This window comes from Dermacentor albipictus, chromosome 1 (assembly GCF_038994185.2).
Source record: "Dermacentor albipictus isolate Rhodes 1998 colony chromosome 1, USDA_Dalb.pri_finalv2, whole genome shotgun sequence".
Lineage (NCBI taxonomy): Eukaryota > Metazoa > Arthropoda > Arachnida > Ixodida > Ixodidae > Dermacentor > Dermacentor albipictus.
The window spans coordinates 517118254-517135237 of record NC_091821.1 but is presented as its reverse complement, the minus strand read 5'-3'; the positions used below and the strand labels follow the sequence as shown (position 1 = coordinate 517135237).

General features: G+C 45.1%; 1 protein-coding gene across 3 annotated transcripts in view; it reads left to right on the top strand.

The window, feature by feature from the left end:
* The window catches only part of LOC135912448 (monocarboxylate transporter 13-like), a 610659-nt gene that overhangs the window by 7753 nt on the left and 585922 nt on the right, over window positions 1-16984 (top strand). The window contains exon 1 of one of the 3 annotated variants that reach the window (XM_070532619.1): window positions 13319-13348. The exons of the other annotated variants lie outside the window; for them this stretch is intronic. The gene's annotated coding sequence lies outside the window, so the exon portion shown is untranslated. Of the gene's footprint in view, window positions 1-13318; window positions 13349-16984 lie in introns of those variants that run through there. 3 annotated transcript variants of the gene reach the window in all.

Sequence of the window (16984 nt, the reverse complement as noted above, 5' to 3'; positions counted from 1 at the left end):
TTCCTTGTGTTTTAAACTTCAGTTATTGTAAGCAACTTTTTGTATTTGTTTATTTTTTCGTTAACTTCGTGTTTTCTTATGTCTGTCGCTGCTATGTTGCCATATTGTATTAATTCCTGCAAAGTTAAATTACTAATAGGAGGTCCCCCTGACAGTTCTTGTAACTCCGGGGCCTCCTTCTATACTAATGATGAATGATGAAATAAATAAATAAAAAAACCTCGTGTGATGTCCCAAACCGCGCTGCGTGGCCGGCGCTGGAGTGGCTTAGTCGCTCGCTCACGGGAAATCACGGCGCCAACAATAAGCGTCCCAGAAACATGCTGTGCCTATTTTTTGTGTCCATCGTTCACAAGCCACTTTCATTTTTTTTTCCGCTAGAAGGCTAGCCTAGCAGCTTCTGTATAGTATCGTTTTCGCTCTTGAAAATTTAGCCAGGGAACTTATCATGTCTCGTTATTTGTTATCACGAAACACATGTAGTCTATTATTTATTGTAGAAACCTGGGGCAGAATCTTACAACGGTTCGGAAAGCGAACCACTCACTTCGCCGCTTACGTCACTAAATAGGCCACTCTCAAGCCGAAGGTGGAGAAAGCGAAGGACGCGACCAATAGACAAGATGGTGCCGCCTCTGCCGTGTGCGTCATCATATGACGGACTAATCGAGGAACTGTAGAATGTTTCTCCTTGCTAATAAAATATAAAGTGCATAATAACAATTATCTGGCAAGTTCCAAAGTTCCAAGGACATTAGGTGACCTACGTCGTAATCTGGCTAATTCACCTTCTAACATCCGCAAATGGGCCTGTCAGACATTTGTTCGTCCATAGCTGGAGTATGCATCATCCATTTGGTCCACACATCCTACCTGCTTAATCGACGTGCTTGAATCAGTCCAGAACCGAGCTGCCCGTTTCGTTTCACGTAATTATAGCCACCACTTCAGCGTAACGCAAACGAAACTCGATTATTCCATCCAGCATTTAGTTCTTCGCCGTAATATCGCTCTGTTATCCTTGTTTAACAAATATGTTTATAATGCCACACAATCCACACTGCATATCCAGATCACCTCGAACACGTCTCGCCTATTAATAACCACTTAGGTTTTGCGCGCATATACGGTACGACATATGCTTTTAACTTTTCAGCACTCCCTACGGCCATTCGCTTGTGGAACAATCTGCCTGATCACATTGCTTCCGAGTCAGATTAAGAAAAATTTCGTCATCTGCTACTCGAGCATTTTTCATAAGAGCACTTGCAAATCACTTTATCTTGTTTCTTACACTTGGCAATGTGCTTCGAACTTCGGATATTTTTGTTGTTATTGATGCATTGCTATCTCGCTATTATGAATTGCTATTTTATGCTGTGTCACGTGTTCACTTGTATGCCCTGTATATATTATTGCTTTTTTTGCGTCTTTTCCCCGAAATATCCCTCTAAAAGTTGTACCCCCTGATCTGTTCATTTCGAGTTCCCATGTACCTGCTCATATTTATTGCGGGCCCAAAGTTCTATATGTTTCATTATTGCTGCATTAAACTCGCCCATTATATTCACATTATCTTCGTGGTTGCTTGATTAAGTTTTTACTTCGTTTAGCTATACAATGAGGTATTTTTTTGCATGACTATGGGCATGATTAGCTGTTGAATGGACACCACGTAATTGCTCCCCTCTTCATTAAAGATCATAATTCGCGATTTCTCTGTGCTGAAGTTAAGGCCTCGATTTGTAGCTGCGGTGCCCCACATTCACAATTCTCTGTATATCTCTTGCATTGTCCGCTAGTAGCGCTGTGTCGTCCGCATACATCAGCCCGGGGACCTTCTGCTGTGCGATTTGTCCACTACGCGTGCATGATAAGTCAAGCCTTAGTTAACTGTGTTGTTGTCATTTTCCTGTGCCCTTAACATTAGGTGTGACAAGAAAAATGGACAGAGGACATCCTTGCTTTTGTCGTTGGTGAATTCGTACCACTTCATTACATTTGCGAGATTATCAAACAAGTTTAACTTAATAGTTCTGCGGAAGCCCGCAAAGAGAAGAGAGAAATAACTAATAAAGAGAAAATGAGACATCCACCAGTGCGTAGCAATTACTACAAAGGAAACCTATAAGGGTTTCTCGAAAGAAAAGCCTCATAGTTGAAGGAAAATTTGTCCTAGCTGGGGACTCGAACCCGGGACCACCGCTTTTCCGGGGCAGCCGCTCCACCATCTCAGCTAACCAGGCAGCTTGAAGATGGCAGGGCGAAGTCGAAGTTCTCGACAACACGAAGCAAAGGCAAAAGTTTGACGTAGTAGCTCTGCGGAAATCCGCAAGGTGGAGAGATAAGTAAAAAATAACGAAAACCTTCGCCCTGTTATCTGCTAGCCACCTGGTTAGCTCAGATGGTAGAGCGGCTGCCCCGGTAAGGCGGTGGTCCTGGCTTCGAGCCCCAGACTAGTACGAATTTTTCATCATTTGTGAGGCTTTGCTTTCGAGGAACTCGTATGGGCTTACTTTGTTGCATTGCTACGAACGGGTAGGTGTCTCATTTTACTTATATTAATTATCATACAAGTTGCACTGGGTTGCCTCTATATGTGTCCCTCAGCAGCTCCATGAAATCGCCATCTATGCCTTCCTGTTTGAGAACACCCTATAAGAATTCCCTGTCTACGTTCTAGTAGGCTCCCTTTATATCTATAAATGCTATCCATAAACGTCTGTTCTGAGCTACTGAAATCTCTTGCACTTTGCTGGTACAAGCATAGCATCGTCAAGCATATGCCTGGTTTGAAGCGATTATGTAGTTCCTGCAGTGCATCATTTCTTTCTCCCACTTCGACAGTTCTAATCGTATGGCTTGCATTGCCATGCTATATATCACAGACGTTGCTGTAACTGGACTTTACAAGCTTGTCCGATCTTTATCCTCTTTGCCTTTGTAGATGAGGTTCTTTCTTTCACGCCATCTAAGCGGAATTTTCATGGTTTTAAGGACCTCCTCTGTGGTATTAGCCAGCAGTACCTAGCTGTATGGCCCTAGGTTTTACAGTGAAGCTGTATACCTCTACCGTCGAAGCAAATTTTCATGTGGCCTTGTGGTAAGCAAAAAAGTGTCCATACGTGGGCCGATCCCGGAGATAATGCAATTCGGGGCAGACCTGCGACGGAGGTGAAGCGGGCGTTAAGCAGTGCCCATGCCTAGGCCGATGATGAAGAAAGTGCAATGCCTGGCCTACCCGCGGTGGAGGTGAAGCAGGAGTTAAGCTCTACCCATACGTGGGCCGATCTCGAAGATACTGCAATGCCGGACCGACCCGCAGCGGAGGTGCAGTTCACCATTACGGGGCCCTCATACACAGCTTCACTGCTCATCTTTCTTCACAGAGTGGAAGGACACTGAGAATTTTCGGTTAGCTGTAGCGCGTTCCAACGGATCCTGAAGCAGTGTTCTAAGGGAAATTTCTGCTTGTCAATCTAGCACTTTTGCATACAGCTCCCTTATCTTTTCTGTCTTTCCTAGAACCTCCACACGAACGTGAAAAAGTGCGAACTGCACACTAAAAACTAGGGAGGGTATCGCAGGAGTGAAGTGCCCGGTTCACTCTTCAAAGCGTTGTTTTAACTCTCGCAAAATGTCGTGTGGAGTGAAATGCATTGTTCACTCTGTCACCAAGGAGATAGTGAAATGTGCTTTTCACTATCCCCCTTAAGAGAGGGAGTAGAATGCCCGTTCTACTCCTGCGGCAATAGAGAACAAAACGTAGCGTAATCTTCTGCTTCAACTGTAGGTGGCTCGCCCCGAACATGGCAATGTATCACTCATGCACGCTGAGCAAAAAACACATCTTTTTGCTTCTAAGAGAATATGCCGCCGCAGTTCAAGGGAACGCGTAGCGAGCGCTCTACTTTTTCACTCGGAGTTGCTCCACCGCGCGCGCACGCTCAAGATCGCGGACAAGCACAGCACCGGAAAAAGATATGTCCAGCGAGAAGCAACGAAGGCCACCCAAGGGGGATCGTGGGTCAGCCATCTCGCGTTGCCACGAAAACACGACAGTTGTTCGTCATTCCTTGGATATAACAACAAATCCTCCACGGTAAGCTAATTCTAACTTGGGTGCACATTCTCCGTATGTGACATGCTACCGCCAGGACGTCGTCGCGGCGGTTAGCCGACGCGATTGACAACGGACTAGGCAAGCGCGCTGTCTCTCGATGTCAATCGGAAACGCCAGTCGTCGCGATAGCTGCATGTGATTTGATCACTTTGCCGTTATCCGTAAGGGCTTTGAAAATCACAAACGCTGCCAGAACTATGGTATATTCAATAACACGCTCGGCGAGAGGACGGTTAAAATGGTTTGCTCACCAGCCGATGATTCCGAGCCTATGCGGAGCGTGATTAGCGTGCGTTTTGTGTGTTTGAATTTATTCAGTTTGGCATTCTATTGTGTACGGAACGCTGTTGAAATAAGGAATCACATAATATAAGGCGTCATTTTGCTGGCAGCATGCTTTTGTTATGAATAAGCCGAGCGGTTGACGGTGTCACGCCCAGGGGGAATCTGCGACCACTGAAGTTACGTGCAGCACCAGTGCTAGTTAGAAACTTTGCCGCAGACATTCAGCTGCATGCTGCAAGAGGTCAGTTGGACGCGTTATCTTGAACTTACTGAAAACGCATGAGGAAGCTATGTTTTATGCTGAATAAAGTATAAACCCCATATAAGGGATCGTGCGCGCGACGGCTACAAGCGACGCGATGGAGATGGCTATCGCGTTCGCTCGTCGCCGGCCAGTTGTAGTGCGTGCGAGCGACGATTTTGAGCAACGCCTGCCCGTTGTTGCCGGTATGAGGCCTGCAATCACGCCTTGCGCGTGCTTTCTTAATTTACGTTGATGTATTCTACTATAAAAGTAGCTAAAATATTTCCTGAGGTCTTGCAGTAGGTTCTTGCCCTCGCGCGTATAAAAATTGAATCATTTGCTCGTTCCACGCGACAATCGGTAGTATTTGAGTGATGTATGTACATCCAGTTCCAGCTTCGCGGTATTGGCTAGTCGCTCATAGCACTTCCGGGAGACGAGCGACGATTTCTAGATTTCCAGGACCGAGCCATCTGTTCAAGCAAAGGCCCGTTTTGTCGCTTGTCGCCGTCGCGCACTAAATCGCTCTCACGGTGTTTATCCCTAAGACTGAACTGTTTTTGCTCATGTATTGAAATGGTGTGATTATAGGTCTGGTTTTATGTCTCCTGTTGCGATTTTCGAGCACGGTGTGAAACTGAAAGGACGCTTATGTATACGAACTCGGTGAATTGTCGAGCAGCGAGTTACGCATCGGCATCGAATATAACGGCCGCGGTGTGGAATTACAATTGCAGGGCCCCTTTGCATACGCTTATTGTTTTGGACATGCCTTTGCATTTGCTAATATGAGTTGGCGTGTCAGAGTTATGTCAAATGTACATCTAAATCAGCCTTCCTCTGGGGGTTACAAGCGTAATGGGTGCATTTTGCTACTGCATGGCAGGTCAAAATGTGTTTATTGCTTTAATATTTTTAGAGGAATACAATATCAAAAAAAACGTTGTTTTAATTCCGTGTTACCAGTCGTCGGTCGTACAGAAAACAATAAGTTGGTCTAATAAACTAATAACTGTGGTCTAACTGCAATTTTTACATGCCTTCAAGAATCTAAAATGCTAGATTTCAAACTGCAGCGGAAGTCGAGTCTGTCAAAAATAAACTCCATTGCGCACCTCATATATGAAAATAAGTTCATGCCTTTTAGTAAGCTTAGATGCAGGCTGCAGTGAACTTTCTCGTTAGTATTGAAATGTGGGTAAGCTTGCAATAACAAGCCTTGTTGCCCTTTCTTGTAGGCCCATCCAGTCATATCCATTCAACTGGAGAACAATATTTTCATCCCTACTGAGCATCATGTTTGCAGCTATGATCCTCAAATTATGGCTTCAGCAGTGGCACAACCAGGGATGGTGCGGGGGACACACTGGGCACATGCATAGGATGGGCCATAAGTGGTGTCTGCGATACACAAGACTTATGACAGACCTATGACGTCTGACAATGACCAATATTCTATTTATTAGGAGGAGTATTCTAACATTGGTGACAAACAAGGATGAACTGTTGGTAATTTGTTTTTCGTATAAATCTAAAAATTGAAGTTAGGTTAGCAGTTGACTGTTGCAGTCATTTGGATGTTTTTCATGCATTTCACTAGGAAGACTAAGAGATAAGACTTTCTTTTATTGCCATGACCTTGACTGTTTTGATGTTGTTTTAAACCATGCCCTTGTGTTGGCTTTTGCACTCTATATTCTTCAGGAAGCCGCTTTATATAACGCAAGAAGGCAGCTGCAAGGACACAAGGATGTGAAAGAGCCAGTGCAGCGCAACTTCACGTAGTGCAGAGGAGCGAATGCCGAAAAATCAAAATACATTGGCATGCAATTTGGACAAGAAAACTAGTATGTGGGTATATTGGGTGTGCCATTTGACCAAATGTCAACAAAATCCAGATACAGTATGTGTTGCATAGCCATGGCGCGCTCGCAATAACGCCAGACCAGTGAAGCATCAGCGTAGTCAGTAGAACAAAATGAACGTTTATTCAAAGGTGTAGAGCGTATTTATAAGTAGCTGAGTGGCAGGAAGATAGAAAGGAGCACGTGTTAGTAGTGATAGTCCGAACTCGAAGGATCGCCAGATGAGGCGATAAAAGGTGCGCGCATTTCGACAATGCGTTAAGTTGCAACATTCCTTCCTCCTCAGAAATGAAAGCGTTGCACTGGCTTGCGTTCTCTCGTTGAGCGTCTCAGAGTTTGTTGGGCGACACCTGTATGCAACGGGGCCACTGGAATATCTGGTGCCGCAAAGTCTGGAGAACGGGTGCCATTTGGAATGCGCCGAGCAGTTATGCCTTCATCTGGATTCACCGTTTCTGGATGCTGTAGTTGTGTTGCTTGGTCCGGCTCACTGCGATGCGTGGTGGTTGTAGTTACTGTCGGTTTGTCCCCTGGTACTTCCTGTCGCGGGCGGACCTGGTCCACGTGCCGCTGGACGACTCCGTCTGATGTTTCCACGGTCACCATTCTCGCTCCCGACGTCGCCTTCACATGACCGGGCGTCCACTTGCTCCCCACACCGTAATTGCGGATATACACTTCACTTGCAGGTAGCGGCAGCCAGTCATCTTGGTCCTCTTTTGGTCCTGCAAGTGCTGGAGGAAAGCATGCGTCCAAGCGTGAGCGTATTTGATAGCCCAAAAGTAGCTCTGCTGGGGATTTACCCGATTTTCGCGGAATCCTCCGGTAGTTAAAAAGCAACCGTACTAGGTTCTCTTCCAGTTTTCCTTTCGTCATTTTTCGAAGACCATCTTTTATCGTTCGCACTGCCCTTTCCGCCGCACCATTAGACTGGGGATGGTATGGAGCGCATCGAAGGTGCACAATGTTGTTGCTTGCCACGAACAACGCGAAGTCTTGACTGGCAAATGGGGTCCCGTTGTCAGAAACGATCGTGCGCGGTATTCCAAACCTGCTGAAAATACCACGCAGACAGTCAATGGTGGTCTGCGTTGAGGCGTGTGACAAAGGTATTGCTTCGAGCCATTTGGTGTGTGCGTCGACTACTACGAGTATCATTTTTCCGCAGATCGGACCCGCGTAGTCAATGTGAATACGTGACCACCTTTCGCCTGTTTCAGGCCAGTTAACGACGGGAGCTGCAGTTGGCATCGGCAGATTTTGCACACAGTACTGGCATTGTGCAGACACGTCTTCAATATTTTTGTCGGGGCCTGGCCACCAGAACAAAGAACGAGCGACAGATTTCATTGCTGGTGAACCCTGGTGCGTTTCATGTAGAAGATGCAGCACTCGCTCCCTAGCTTCGGTCGGTATTATGACCCTATTACCCCAGTACATCAGTTTATGTGCTACGGATAATTCGAGCTTGCGGTCAAAAAACGGCAGTACGGCCCGGGCCATTCCGTTTGCGTTTCTGGGCCACCCATGTAATATGTACCGTTTGATCTCGACCAGGACAGGGTCACAAGCCGTTAATGCTTTCAACTCACGCGTTGTTATGGTGCCATTGTTCAGCTTGTTTAGCGACAGCACATATTCGGGCGGCTCACCGTCATCGTCAGATTCCGGAGACCTTTGCGGAAGTCGGCTGAGGGCGTCAGCGTTCAGCATCTGTCGTCCTGGTGCATACTGTAGCCGGTAGCGGTAGGCCCCCAGGTGGAGTGCCCAACGTTGTAGCCGTGCGGTGGCCATTGTGGGCGTCTGCTTGTCCGATTTCAGCAGGCCCAACAATGGCTGGTGGTCAGTCACTAAGGTAAATTCCCGACCTAGAAGGTAGTCACGGAATTTCGTGACGCCGAATATCAGTGCCAGTGCCTCTCGCTCGAGCTGCGAATAGTTGCGCTCCGCCTGCATGCGTTAATGTTCGCGAGCGGAATCCAATGGGCCTGTGAACGTTACCGGTCAACCCGCCGTGGTTGCTCAGTGGCTATGCTGTTGGGCTGCTGAGCACGAGGTCGCGGGATCGAATCCCGGCCATGGCGGCCGCATTTCGATGGGGGCGAGATGCGAAAACACCCATGTGCTTAGATTTAGGTGCACGTTAAAGAACCCCAGGTGGTCAAAATTTCCGGAGTCCTCCACTACGGCGTGCCTCATAATCAGAAAGTGGTTTTGGCACGTAAAACCCCAAATATTATTATTATCATCCATTTTTCCGATCCTCGTGCTACACGGGTGCTGGGTCGTTCTACGAGGGCTGACACATTTTTTAGGAATGGTATGTTTTCTTTATCTGCAAAATGTAATTGGCGTTCAAGACGGTATGCGTAAATCTCTTTGACGTTAATTATTCAGCTTTCTTGAAATAACGGTTTTGTAGGATGTAAATTGTGAACATTGTGAATCCAACGAATAGCTTTCTTTTCGAGCACCAACAGCCTGTTAATGTTACGTGTAGTCCTAGCCCATAATAAGGTGAAATAGTTTACATGCGACCGAAAAAGCGAATGATAAAGCTAGAACATTACACGAGGTGGGAACATATGACGGCATCTAAATAACACAGATAAAGCAGCAGACAATTTTTTTGCAACAAGGTTTATGTGTGAGTTCCACATCATGTGTCTAGAAAATACAACACCCAAAATTTTGTGTTCCTGAACTACATCAAGCGAGTGGGAACCTATGGTTAAATCGACGCATGACACATATCTGTTCTTTGCAGCAAAAATAACGGCCTTTGATTTTTTTTATATTGATTTGTAGGCTGTTACATAAGGACCACTCGAACACTTTGAACAGAACTTTACTGTCGTGTAAAAACAAGTCTGGCTAGTTGTCAGCAGAAACGAAGAGGCTAGTGTCGTCTGCGTATAAGGCAAATTCTGTACGCTTATCAATAGAAGGTAAGTCATTCACATGTGCATTAAATAAAAAGGGACCCAAAATGCTTCCCTGGGTACGCCACTCAGTAATGGGCGAAATGATGACGTAGAACCATCTATAACTGCGCACTGCTGTCGATCGGAGAGATACGACTGCAAAAGTGAGTGAACGACCCCTCGTATGCCATATTCTTCTAGTTTACTTAAAAGTGTGTCATGATAGAGTCAATAAAATTCTTTGCTGTAATCAATGAAGAATCCAAGGGTTAACTTTCCCGCTTCAATGTTTTTGAGAATTATTTCTTTTTGTTCCAGGAGTACAGAATCAGTTGACTTGCCCTTTGTGAAACCGTGCTCGCATTCAGACATAATTTCGTGCTTAAAAAAAAACTATGCATTCGACATAAAATTATCTTATCAAGGCCCTTGGAAAATATAGGCAAAACAGATATTGGTCGGTAGTTTCCGACGTTGTTTCTTCCCCCCCCCCCTTTGAATATAACAGACACTTTGGCTCGTTTCATTTTAGCAGGAAACGTCCCTGAACCAATCGGTAGGTTGAAGATATGGACCAAGAGCGGGCAGATAATGTCGATCACATATTTTACGTGTGTTGTCTGGATATTATCGATATCAGTGGCTTTACAATTTTAAATGCAGTGAAGGTGTTATATACTTCGGAAGAATCTGTGGGTGAAAAAAATGCCGTTTCTCGAACATTTCGTTCCTGTCTGTGGGAGGAGCATGGCTGATTGTTGCTGATGCATAATATTCGCTAAAATGTTCTGACAGAGCCGTCCCTGACAGTGATTTGCTATTAATGACAATTTCTTGTACTTCATTGGTCACTGAACTTGTACCCAGTACGGAATTCATTATTTTCCACAAACGATCAGGTGGGCAATTCGATCCTGTCTGGAAAAGGTTCCCATAATATTTCTTTTTAGCTTTTTTTAGTAAAGCATTTAAACAGTTGCGTAGCTTCTTAAAGGTCGTTAAAGTATTGACGTCACGCATTCTTAAAAAGGAATCATGGAGTTTATGCTTTTCTGTGATCATGCGCTTCAGTTCCGGAATAATCTAAGGCTTTCGTGTGCGTTTTCCCGTCTTAAATGATTTCATCGGAAAACAGCTGCTGTAGTGGCCATTGAAGAGCTTTATGAACGTGTCGTACGCGACATCTACGGTCGTTTCGTTTAAAACAGGCTCCCAGTCCGTACCTTCAATTTTGGATCGAAATATATCCAGTGATGGCTGCGTTATAGCCTGGCAGACAAGCTTTGGGCTGGAAGCAGTTTTCTTTCCTGTTGCAGAAGTAACGAAGGCCATGAATATCGGGCAGTAATCACTTATATCGCTGCTGATTGTACCTGCAGCGATGACGTGTGTATCTATTTTAGTGATTAAAAGGTCCAAAATAGTTGAACTTGTTGGCGATACTCGAGTGGGCGTAGTAATGATAGTAATGAAATGGCACGAAGCTGTGTTATTTAATAGATCTTCAGAGGATTTCTTTTCCGGGGAATTGTTAATATTGAAATCACATCCTATAACGACGCGGCACCTGTTAAACGACGCATATTCCAAAGGTGCATCAAGAAAAGCTAAAAATTTGCGATATTTGCCGATGAAGGGCGATAAATTACACAAAAAAATAACACCATCGCCTTGCAAGCTCATAATCTGATGCTAGTTCGGTGAATTCATTTAACGTCGTACAGCTCTCTGTGTTGCGAACATATATGGCCACTCCACCGCGTCGATCTGTTCTGTAAAGTGAATGTTGTCTGTAGTCATTTAATGTGGGCGCGCTGTTAAGTGCATTGCACCATGTCTCAGGCACCATAATTACGCTACATCTAGTGTGAAAACTATCAAGCAATGACGTGAATTCGTCGTGTTTCCTGTTTAGTGAACGCGCATCTAAGTCCGTATTATATCCGTATGCACGATATAAATACTTAAACGGAGTTACTACACGCGGCACAACCTATATTACTCCCGAATTTAAGTCGACACAATGCAACAACTAGTGTGGATTAATATCTCAAAGTGTCTTCTTAACTCGAAAAGCCAACAGCGCATAGAATAAACTTTGTACTTCGAGCAAATGATATCAAGAAATGACCTAAACTACTTCAGATAAGTAGACAATTACGTTTGTCTTTAACATGGCGCAAGGTCGTCGCCACTCGAGAACATGCTGAGATTTGTACAAATGATCGCGAGATTAACGTGCTGTAACATGTCTAGATAATTTTGCTTTAAAGTACGATGTATATAGCTGAATTGCTATGGTATTTCAACCCCATGCACTACAGGCATTTCACTGTCAAGCAGGAACATCTTTAAAAGGACACTCATTGTAGAAGGCGAACAAGACAAAATTATACAGTCACAATGTGATGTCATGTGCCTTGAGGATTGAGCAGCCTTGTCTACTCACTGGAATGCAAGCTGGCACTTGGCTGCAAACACATTGTGCGCCACCGCAAATTTCTGGCACACACCACATAGGACACATTCACGCTACGGAGACATGCGGTTTTTTCGAGGAAACTTCGTGGGCTGCGCGATAAATACAGAAAGCATGGACGACAGAAGCGCAATCCGCGCACATTCAACGTAGCAACACAAAAGCAATACGGATGACATAGGTGTAACCTGTGCCACCCGAGCGATCAATCCTCGTAGATCCGATGTTTTCTGACAGAATAAGCTACAATGCGCACGCAAACATCGCGCACTACACATGTGTAGCTCCGAGGTCAAGTCAACAATTTATAATGCTACAGTAGCGGCTGGCGACAGCACCAAGTCATTTAAAACGAAGTGACGGCGCAGGTAGCACGGGCAGTAGCACAAGGCATCGTGGATGGGCTTCAAAAGAGCAGAGTGAACCAAAAAAGTAGCCGGCCAACTTTCCGGAAGGGTGCAGTGGGAGACTTCGTTCGCCAGCCTCGACCAGGCATGGCGGACGGCTCAAGGCAGTGGAGTCCTGGACTTGGGGCTCCACCTACTCGCTTTCCACTCCTATTTCTGTTTCTTTTGGAATAAGCGTTCTGATATATATATATATATATATATATATATATATATATATATATATATATATATATATATATATATATATGTGTGTGTGTGTGTGTGTGTGTGTGTGTGTGTGTGTGTGTGTGTGTGTGTGTGTGTGTGTCTCGCCTATGGACGGCTTCCTAAGAATAGTATACAAGGATCTCGAAGGCAATTTTCTTGCAGCCTGCATGCGGCGGAAGCTACTTAAAGTCAAAAATACGTCATAGAGTTTCTTTCTGCGCTAAACTAAAGCGTTTAATATAGAATGTGCGATGGTTGTTCTTGTGTTGCAACATCTGTATGTAGTTGGGCGCAATAAGGCGCCGAGCGAGTGTGCGCGAGGTATTTTAGACATCCCGGAGGCCACAACAACCTCCCGATTCGACAGGTAGCGCCACCCACCACCCCGTTACAGAGGGGTTGTTAATAGCCATCATAGCATCCATTCATCAATCTCGTTTCTTCGTTTACTTGTGCTGTCGGTCGTACGAACTGCTACGATGTGTTTGTTTGATCGTGTTTTTTCGTTTTCTTTAAACAACTGTGACTTAGTTCGCTTGCACAGAAGTGCCAGAAGATAACTTGTGTCTCGCTGCAAACTCACCGTACGCATGGTGCGCCAGGCAAAAGTGGACCAATGATATTCATGCCGTGGAGTGCATTCCCTTTGTCCCTGGTTGTTGTGGAAAGGTCGGTGGACGTTGCAAAGAAATAATGCGTATTATTAGCGTTGCGCAGTTCGTCCTTCTACGCAACGGCATGTATGCGGTATTAACATTGCAGTGCCGGCAACTTGGAGGACGCTTGTCGACCGCATCGTACCATTTAAAAGGTCAGTAATCGTGCTTGCTAACTACACATATATTGTTCGTGCTTTTCGTGTGGGCATAGAGTGCCTTGCGAACGTAGGAAACAGAACTCCCACGACGACAGTGAAATCTGTGCTGATGCTTGCTGGGCACTGGTTGACTTAATTTGGTGGCGCTAATTTATTTGCTTAATGCTAAATTAGAAATATTCAGCGTTTCCTTCCGATGAGAGAGATTAGATTCGGCAACAATTGTGTTCATCATTTGTGTGAGCTGCCGCTTTTCTGCTGAAGTTGCATAATAACGACTCATCTGCCTGTTCGTCGATTCTTACTGCTATGACGCTTTTTCTCTTACGTATGCTTCGAGGTTGTTAATAATCTGTTTACGCGGTTGTCAGTTTGCGAGCAGTTATAAGGGAAAGTATAAACCCCATTCAAGTGATCCTGCTCGTGACAGCGACCCGGTGTAGATGGATGTCGCGTACGCTGCTTCCCTACCACTCGTACCCCATGTGAGCAACGACATTGAGCGGTGTCTCCCCGGTGTTGCCGGTGTTAGGGCGGCAAATACGCGCCGAAAGTGACGTGATGAGTGGTTTGGTAATTTAAGTCGCTATGCTTTACTCTAAGGAGCAGCGTAAAATGTTTCTTGAATGTCTTGCAGTAGGTTCTTAACCTTGCACGTATCGTCTGCTAGTTCCATGCGACAGTCGCTAGTACTTGACTGATGTACATCCATTACCAGCTTCGCGCTATTACATGAATGCGACAGTGTCCCATCGCATCGCATTTCTAGCGCATCGCATTAATGTAAACAGCAGTAATGTGCTAGGACGGCGCATCGCATTAATGTGCCAGACGAGGGTAGATTTACGGGCGCGAGTCGACTCTCGCGGAGCATGTAAACGCGGGATCGTAGCATTAGGAATGATGGGAAGGAATTAGCCATCAACATGGCGGCTGTCCTAGCTGCCCGCTTCGAATTGAATTTGGCGTTGCTTTTGTAAAATGCACTTTGTTCGCAGCAAATGATTCTGTAAACGGCTTTCGCTTAGTCTCAGGCCGCTTCGACGACAGACTATTATGGATACCCTTGTGGTGCTTTCGAGATCGCTTCTCGTTTCGAACGAATCGAAGCCTAACGAAAGAAACATACGAGATGTCAGCGCTACCTATCGCTAGAGTCGGAAAATAGCCGGAACGACGACATATGGCCTCTGAGATTCGAAGATCTCGCTGGCCAACTAAAGCTACAAAATACGTGCGCGGCTTTGCGTCCGCTACATTATAGCGCATAGCGTACGCTATAAGTTGCGTACGCTAAACTAAAGCTGTCTATTTCTGGGCACTCAACCACCAACGGCACTCGGCCTACTACCGGAAACCAGTTACACCGGAAGTCTGTTGCACTTCCCTTATACGACACCATGTAGCGCTACGTTCTCGCGAGAGTTAAGGCGCTACAAGTAAACGGCGTCGCATCGCCTTTCCCAAATGCGCTTGGAAATGCGATGCGCCACTGTCGCATTCATGTAAACGGGGCTGTAGCCCTTCCGGGTAACGAGCGACGAATTCTAGATTTCCAGAACCGAGTGATCGAGCGACAAGTGCGAGGGATATCTTCGCAAGACGGCTCGTTTCATCCCTAAAAGCCGTCGCTCGTCACCGTCGTGCATAAAATCACTCTTAATAGTAAGCAATCACTGCTTGCTACTACTACAGCTTACGTTTAATGACAAGGTGTGTTGACATAACATAGACGTAACATGACAGGTAAAAGTCGCTTTCACCAAGCGATGGAAAAAAAAAGAATTGTTACGTAAACAAACGTTTATTTGTAATATATTGTTGCTGCGTGTCTGTTAAAAATTTTATGGTCACGTAGGGATCCCTATTATCCCATTATTCAGAAGTGACTTCGACCTTCTGCTCCATTCCCACGCGGCCGTGGTGAAAACATTGTTATCGTGACTATTTTTATGGTGCTCCTTGCTTGTGTTCACAATGTGACTTCTTTTAAGTGCCACTGCGGTATGTTAATGGAGAACTTATTTAGTAGTGGCGAGGCCGTGAGCCAGAACAGTGTTCACGTCAGGGAGGAGCTATGGCTGCATCAGCACAGCGTGTGATCGGATGGTCTGATCAGGTATGACTGAAGTGTATGTGATTGCAAAAAATGGATCTCAGTATCATCCGTCGGTAAGTGTATGGACTTATTACTCAGCGCTGCTTACTAGATAGGCTAACTATTTGTTGAACTTATTCATCTTTCTGCTTATTTGTGTTTGCAGATGCGACGTACACAGTACCTTGTTCACTATAAACTAGACTGCACATGTCTTCATGTTTATTTTTTCTTTCATCAATCGCTTGGGTGCAAGTTACATTTTATTTTTGCTTAGTACACAGTATATTTTCAACTTTTTATTTTGTTTTACTTATTCGAAAATTTCCTGTGCTGTACCTTTCATATCCATATATTTTGCTCTTTGTACAATACGCTCGTGCAGTTTCGGCACATTTAAGGATTCAAAGTGTAATTTGCCAAATATGTCCCAGAGCTAAGCATGAAATGGGCTTACCATTGTTTAACATTGATATTTACAATTATTGTGACAGTTGCTTGCACGAACAAGACAAATGGAAAAAAGGTGGGACAAGACAGAGCGCCAGGCTTCAACTTACAAGCCTTATTTGCAAAAATATGCAAAGAGGCCACCATATGCTCAGACAAATGCGCAGGCAGATGCATAAGTGAATGTGCCACGTAGGAGGCAACCAAATGCAGAAAGAAGCCAATATTGCCCACAACAAGCCATTACGAAGCATTCAGGTTCTTTTCGAGGTACAACAAACACTTTATCAGTGAGTTCCAGTGACAAGAGCGTTTACACATTCATCAGCAGCTTTTGAAATGCAAAACTCCTCAAATATTTCCCTACCAAACTGCCTGGCAAACCGCCCGAGCACTTGTGTGTTTTGGAAACAGGTAACATTTACAAGCACTTCTTCGGCAGTTGTCTGCCAGGTGGGCAGTGCCTGCTACAGCGTTTACAGTGTTCTGGTGCTCCCTAAGCCGGTCATTAAGGCACCTCCCTGTTTATCCAATGTAGCAATTTATAGGGGGAAGTGAAATGTGGTATACCACTCCCACATTGCCGTTAAAAAAGTGGGTGACACACTCCTTATTGCACGTACCTTGAATCACAGCGTTGCTTACCAACCTGCACATTCTTGTGAGCTTTAGTGTCACTGAAGAAAACACCTGCACCTCACTTGTTCGCCACATTTTCTTTAGGTGGTGGGACACCCTGTGTACATAAAGTAGGCACAGGGTGCCCATTGGGATGTGCATTATTGCACCTAGTGACTGCCAGATCAGCTTTTACCTGTTTAATGAGTATCTCAGTAACTGACACCAAGGTGTTATCGGGATACGCGGCCCTACATAAACAGCTCAATCATTGCGGAACGCTGCAAGAAACCTTGTGCACAAGATTTAACCAGAAAATCTCTCGTGCAGTCAAGAGTTATGCATATTTTAACTTGAATTGTGCCAAACGGTAGTCAAGCAAACGTTTCTTGCTACTAAGTGAGTACATTCAGGAAAGGAAACTATCACTTAGAATGAAACATCGAAGAATTGCAGCGGACGAT